Source organism: Furipterus horrens, unplaced genomic scaffold (assembly GCF_987537825.1).
Source record: "Furipterus horrens unplaced genomic scaffold, mFurHor1.1.pri manual_scaffold_1, whole genome shotgun sequence".
In the NCBI taxonomy this organism is placed as follows: Eukaryota; Metazoa; Chordata; class Mammalia; order Chiroptera; family Furipteridae; genus Furipterus; species Furipterus horrens.
In genome coordinates, this window is record NW_028327171.1 from 124,453,014 (window position 1) to 124,460,447 (window position 7,434).

Here is a 7,434-nt window from a genome sequence, read left to right on the forward strand (position 1 = left end):
CTGATTTTAAAAACTAATAATTTAACTGCCACACACACAAAAATCCCCAAATGGTCCACAAAATTCTCCTTTCCTTCTGAAGGTTTAACGATGCACTGTAGTCATTAACCAGTCGTTTACTATTAAACTTAAATAGCCAGTTGAGACAAACAGTTCTGAGACCGTTCTTCCACCACTGAGTAAGACTCGGGTGGCAGGTGTTGGGGATAATATTCATTTAGTCTTCTGAGCTTTCTCGGTAGACTTAGTAACTTTGCCAGCTCCAGCTGCCTTCTTGTCCACTGCTTTGATGACATCCACAGCCACTGTCTGTCTCATGTCACGAACAGCAAAGAGGCCCAGAGGAGGATAGTCAGAGAAGCTCTCAACACACATGGGCTTGCCAGAAACCATATCAATGATGGCAGCATCACCAGATTTCAAAAACTTTGGGCCATCTTCCAGCTTTTTCCCAGAATGACGATTGATCTTCTCCTTCAGTTCAGCAAATTTGCAAGCAATATGGGCTGTGTGACAATCCAGAACAGGAGCATATCCAGCACTGAGTTAGCCTGGATGGTTCAGGATAATCACCTGAGCTGTGAAGCCAGCTGCTTCCCTTGGTGGGTCATTTTTGCTGTCACCAGCCACATTGCCACGATGAACATCTTTGACAGACACGTTCTTGACATTGAAGCCCACGTTGTCCCCAGGAAGAGCTTCACTCAAAGCTTCATGGTGCATTTCAACAGACTTTACTTGAGTTGTAACGTTGACTGGAGCAAAGGTGACCACCATGCCGAGTTTGAGAACACCAGTCTTCACTCGACCCACAGGGACAGTACCAATACCACCAATTTTATAGACATCCTGGAGGGGCAGATGAAGAGGCTTCTCAGTTGGACGAGTTGGTGGCAGGATGCAATCCAGAGATTCAAGCAGTGTGGTTCCACTGGCATTGCCATCTTTATGGGTGACTTTCCATCCAGCATGTTGTCACCATTCCAACCAGAAATTGGCACAAATGTTACTGTGTCAGGGTTGTAGCCAATTTTCTTAATATAGGTGCTGACTTCTTTAACAATTTCCTTGTATCTCTTCTGGCTGTAGGGTGGCTCAGTGGAATCCATTTTGTTAACACCAACAATTAGCTGTTTCACACCCAATGTGTAAGCCAGAAGGGCATGCTCACGGTTCTGCCCATTCTTGGAGATACCTGCTTCAAATTCACCAACACCAGCAGCAACAATCAGGACAGCACAGTTAGCCTGAGATGTACCTGTAATCATGTTTTTGATAAAGTCTCTGTGTCCGGGGGCATCGATGATGGTCACATAATAATTGCTGGTCTCAAATTTCCACAGGGAGATATCAATGGTGATACCACACTCATGTTCAGCTTTAAGTTTATCCAAGACCCAGGCGTACTTGAAGGAGACCTTGCCCATCTCAGCGACTTCCTTCTCAAAATTTTCAATGGTTCTTTTGTCGATCCCACCACATTTGTGGATCAGATGGCCAGTAGTGGTAGACTTGCCGGAATCTACATGTCCAATGACCACAATGTTTATGTGAGTCTTTTCCTTTCCCATTTTGGCTTTGATTTAGTAGTGGTCGTTTTCACGATATCTGTGTTCTGGCGGCAAACCCGTTGCGAAAAAGTCTTTGATTCTTTTTATGGACTTTGTTGTGAAATATTTTTGTCTGATACAAGTATTGCTACCCCAGCTTTTTACTATGTCCGTTTGTTTGAAATATTTTATTCCTTCCCTTCACTTTCAGTCTGTAGATCTTTTGTCCTGAGACGGGTTTCTTGTAAAGAGCATATATGCGTGTAAGTTTTCTTATCCATTCAGCTACTTCATATCTTTTGATTGGTGCATTTAATTCATTTATGTTTATGGTTATTATTGAGAGCTACTTATTCATTGTCATTCCCCTCCCCTTTGTACCTGTGTTCCTCTGTTCCTCTTTTTCTTCAACTTCGTAAAGCAGACTCTTTAGAATATCTTGCATTCCTGGTTTGATGGAAGTATATATTTTTAGCCTTCTTTTGTCTGGGAAACTCCTGTTTTTACCTTCCATTTTGAATGAGAGCTTTGCTGTGTAGAGGAGTCTTGGTTGTAGGCCTTTGTTTTTCATTGCTTGGAATATTTTTGCCATCGGTGCACCCTTGTGTGTTATTAGCTGTTTCTCTCTTTCTGCCTTTAGGATTCTGTCTTTGTCTTTGCGTTTTGCCACTTTAATTATGTTGTGTCTTGGAGTGGGCCTGTTTGAGTTCGTCATTAGTGGGATCCTCTGTGCTTCCTGGTCTTGCATGACTTCTTCTCTCAAGTTAGGGAAGTTTTCTGTCATTAGTTTTTCAAACAGATTTTCTAGTCCTTGCTCCTCTTCTTCTCCTCCTGGTATCCCTATGATATAGATATTATTACATTTCATGTTGTCCTTCAGCTCTATAAAACCTCTTCATTCTTTTTCATCTTTTTTTCATTTTGTTGCACTGTCTGGGAATTTTTTTGTATGTTGTCCTTCCCCTTGATGATCGGACCCTCTGCTTCATCTAGACTGCTTTTGATTCCTTTTACTGTGTTCTTCAATTCAGAAGTTCTATTCTTCATTTCTTCTTGGCTCCTATTGATAGTTTCTATGTCCTTTTTAATCCTGGTGTAGTTCACACTAAGTTCCTTGTAGCTTCCCTGGAGTTATTTGTAGTTCCCCTGGAGTTTTTTTTTTTTTTTTTTTTTTTTTTTTTTTTTTTTTTTTTTAGTATTTTTCAGCTGGCTGAGCTCATTGAGCTTCCTTATAATTATTGTTTTGAATTACATGTCTGATAGTTTGCTTGCCTCTATTTAGCAGTCTTTCTGGGGATTCCTCCTTTCCTTTTGATGGGGTGTTATTTCTTTGTCATCTCATTTTAAGTAACTTTTCTTGTCTGTTTCTGATTCTTAGATTGATCTGCTTTGACTTTCAGTCTTTGTGGTGTGACCCTCTGTAGTAGAAGACCTGTGGGATTCAGCAGTGCAGTCTCCTTGATCTCCTGAACTTGATCCTCTTGGGATGCCCTTCTGCCATTTTTTGGAGTGTTCTGATTCTACTTGGGGTTTTCTAAAATACTATTTTATTGATTATGTTGTTACAATAGTCCCAAATTTTGTCCCTTTGCTCCCCTCTGTCCAGTACCCTCCTTCCCTCCAGCAATGCCACCCCACTTTGTTCATGTCCATGGATCGTGTATATAAGTTCTTTGGTTTCACCCTTTCCTAAGTTCTTTGGTTTCACCCTTTCCTATATTATTCTTAACTCCCCCTGTCTATTTTGTACCAGCTGATTATGCTTCTTAATCCCAGCATCATTTCCATATTTCTCCCCTTCCCCCTCCGTGCTCATAACCCTGCAAATGATCCCCATACCTATCATTCTTTTCCTATTCTTGTTTGCTTAGTTGGATTTTGTTTGAACTTTTAGATTTAGTTGTTGATAGTTGTGAGTTTGTTGTCATTTTAATGTTCATAGTTTTGATCTTCTTTTTCTTAAGTAAGTCCCTTTGACATTTCATATAATAACAGCTTGGTGATGATGAACTCCTTTAGCTTTACCTTGTCTGGGAAGCACGTTATCTGCCCTTCCATTCTAAATGATAGCTCTGCTGGATAGAGTAGTCTTGGTTTTAGGTCCTTGCTTTCCATCACATTGAATACATCTTGCAATCCCTTCTTTCCTGTAAAGTTTCTTTTGAGAAATCAGCTGAAAAGCTTATAGGCACCCCTTTGTAGGTAACTCTCTACTTTTCTCTAGCTGCTTTTAAGATTCTTTCTTTATATTTTACTTTGGCATTTTAATTATGATGTGTCTTATTGTGGTCCTCTTTGGGTCTAGCTTGTTTGGGACTCTCTGTGCTTCCTGGACTTGTATGTCTATTTCCTTTGCCAAATTGGGGAGCTTTCCTTCATTTTTTCTCACGTAAGCTTTCAATTTCATGCTCTTCCTCTTCTCCTTCTGGCTCCCCTATGGTTAAGATGTTGACATGTTTAAAGTTGTCCCAGAAGTTCCTAAGCCTCTTCTCATTTTCTTCATTTCTTATTTCCTCATTCTGTAAAGGTTGACTGTTTGTTTATTTCTTATGTTCCAAATCATTGATTTGAACCCTGGTTTCCTTTCCTTCACCATTGGTTTTGTGTGGATTTTTCTTCATTTAATTTAGCATAGCCTTCACTTCTTCCTCTATGCGTTTGCCAACCTTAAGCATATTTGTCAAGTCTGTGAGGATCTCTATCACCAGTGTTTTGAACTCTACATCTGTTAGATTTGCTATCTCCTCATCTGTTAGGTTCTTCTCATCACTTAGTTCTCCCACTGAAACCTTGATCCATTCCCCCTTTTAGGCTATACTTCTCTGTCTCCTCATCTTGATAGGCTCCTGTGTTTGTTTGCCTCTGTGTCTTAGGTAGAGCTTTCGCACCTGTTATGTTGTAAGGGGCAGAGCCTTAGGTATTTGTCAGTACAGGGTGACTCGTTTCACCTCGTTGTGGCACTGTATGTGGCAGAGGGGTCTTAGAGTAAACAATGCTGCTTGCTCAGCACTTGCCCCTTTTCCAGGCCCTTCTCCCACTTCTGTATAGGACTGGCTCTCCTCTAGCTATAGCCCTGGTCATCGTTCTCAGAGTGGGTGGGTCTGCGGACGTTTTGGGACTGTGCGGCCCCTTTAAACAAGTGGACTCTGCTGAGAGACCAGCAGTTTCTTCTTCTGCCGTAATCCCCACTGGTTTGCACATTCAGAAGCAATGAGGCTTTATTTTCCCTGCTGGTGGAACCGTGAACTGTGCTGTCTGATCTGGTACTGGGAGTGCTCCCCAGGTGTCCCGCCTGTCTTTTTAAAACGTGACTGCACTCTCCACTGGCTTGACATTGTCACAGCTGCTGCCGCCACTCTACTGCATCCTCTCTGCCCCAGCTTTGCCCCTCCTACCTGTCTGGATGAGTATTTCTTCTTTATATCTTTGTTTGCTGGACTTCCATGCAGTTTGATTTTCTGGAACTTCTGGCTGTCTCTAGTTTTGAGGTAGTTGTATTTGTTCTTAGTTGCGGATGGAGATGCAGTGTGTCTGTCTAGGCCTCCGTCTTGGCCGGAAGTCTCTGTACCTGGGTTTTGGTTGTTGTATTCCTCTTTGGTGGGTCTTTCCCTCTGACTGGTTGACTGAGATCCCTCCACCCACCTCATTTTTGTTTACTCTTGTAGAGGTGCACTTTCTTTACTTCCTGGATCTGCCTCTGGTGATGTCAGATCATGTGGTAGGTATTCTTAGATTCAATTTACAAAAGAGAAAACTGAGGATAGAGATTGTCAGTAACATATTCAGCTCTCTCTGACTCTTAAGTCTTTTCTTCTTTTAGTGCAACTATGAGCTCTATACTTTACATTATTTCTTTTTTTAAAGTGTATTTTATTGATTGTTTGTTACAGTAGTTCCAATTTTTTTTCCCATTTGCTTCCCTCTTCCCAGTACCCCCTTCCCTCCAGCTATCCCACCCCTCTTTGTTCATGTCCATGGGTTGTGTATATAAGTTCTTTGGCTTCACCCTTTCTTATATTATTCTTAACTTCCCCCTGCCTATTTTGTACCAACCAATTATGCTTCTTAGTCCCTGCACCATTTCTCCATTTCTCCCCCTCCCTCCTCCCAGCTGATAACCATCCAAATGATCCCCATACCTATGATTCTGCTTCTATTTTGGTTTGATTAGTTGAGATTTGTTTTTGTTTAGATTCAGTTGTTGATAGTTGTGAGTTTGTTGTCATATTAGTGTTCATAGTTTTGATCTTCTTTTTCTTAAGTAAGTCCCTTTTACATTTCATATAATAAGGGCTTGGTGATGATAAACTTCTTTAGCTTCACCTTGTCTGGGAAGAACTTCATCTGCCCTTCCATTTCAAATGATATCTTTTTCTGGATAGAGCATTCTTGGTTGTAGGTTGCTTTTTATCTCATTTAATACTGTTTGCCAGTCCCTTCCTGCCTGCAAAGTGCCCTCTGAGAAATCAGCTGACAGTCTTATAGGCACCTCCCTGTCGGCTACTCTCTGCCTCTCTTTTACTGCCCCCTGGACTCTGTCTTTATCTTTCATCTTTGGCATCTCAGTCATGATGCATCCTGGTGTGGTCCCCTCTGGGTCCAGCTCATCTGGGACCCTCTGTGCTTCCCGGACCTGTATGTCCATCTCCTTCATAAAATTTGGGAAGTTTTCCTCACTTTTTTCAATGCTTGCTTCCTCATTCTGCACTTGTTGACTAATTTTTTCTTCCTTATGTTCCAAATCATTGAATTGAACCCCAGTTTCCTTCCCTTTACCATTTGTTTCATGTAGATTTTCCTTTGTTTCACTTAGCATAGACTTCACTTCTTCTCTTATGCGTTTGCTGTACTCAAGCAAATCTGTCAAGCCTGTGAGCATCTTTATCACCAGTGTTTTGAATTCTGCATCTCTTAGGTTAGCTATCTCCTTGTCGCTTAGTCCTCCCACTAAAACCTTGATCTGTTTCTTCTTTTGGGCCATACTTCTCTGTCTCCTCATTCTTACAGGCTCCAGTGTTTGTTTTCCTCTGCGTTCCAAGTAGAGGTGTTGCTCCTGTTACATTGTAAGGAGCAGAGCCTTAGGGATTTGTCAGTACAGGGCGACCTGTTTCACCACGTTGTTGCTGTATGTGGGGGAGGGTCTTAGAGGGAACAATGCTTCCTTCCCAGCACTTGCTTCTTTTCCAGGCACCTCTCCCACTTCCTCACCAGACTGGCGCCCCTCTAGCTGCTGCCCTAGCCATCAATCCCAGAGTGGGTGGGTCTGCAGATATTCTAGGACCATGGGGGCCCTTTAAAGAAGAGGATTCTGCTGAGACTGGCACTTTCTGCCTCCACCCCAACTCCCCTTGTCTGCACAGTCATAAACAATGAAGCTTTATTTTCCCTGGTGCTGGGAGTGTAGGCTGCGAGGTTCGGTGAGGAGCTAGGAATGCTCCTCAGGTGTCCCACCTGACTTTTTAAAACATGTGACTGCGCTTTCTGCCGGCCTGCTGCTGCCGCTGCTGCTGCCACTACTGCTGCTGCCACCACACTGCATTCTCTCTGCCCCTCCTACCTGTATGGATGAGTATTTCTTCTTTATATATATATATATATATTTCTTTTTTCTTCTTCTTTATATTTTTGTTTGCTGGACTTCCATGCAGTTTGATTTTCTGGAACATCAGGTTGTCTCTAGTTTCGAGGTAGTTGTATTCTTTCTTAGTTGTGGAGGGAGCGTGTTTGTCTATTCCTCCATCTTGGCCAGAAGTCTCCACATTATTTCTTTAAGTAAAATAAAATTTGTCCAGGTTACTGTCCAATTATCTTGAACTATACTTTTTATCTTCCAAGCCCACTGAGCCGAGGTGTCAGTGCTAAGAGTTTTTTTTTTTTTTTTGCT

At 42.1% G+C, this 7,434-nt stretch overlaps 1 pseudogene; it reads right to left on the reverse strand.

Moving 5' to 3' along the window:
- Positions 1-213: 213 nt before the first annotated feature.
- LOC150021886 (elongation factor 1-alpha 1 pseudogene) lies at positions 214-1,581 on the reverse strand (annotated as a pseudogene).
- Positions 1,582-7,434: the final 5,853 nt, after the last annotated feature.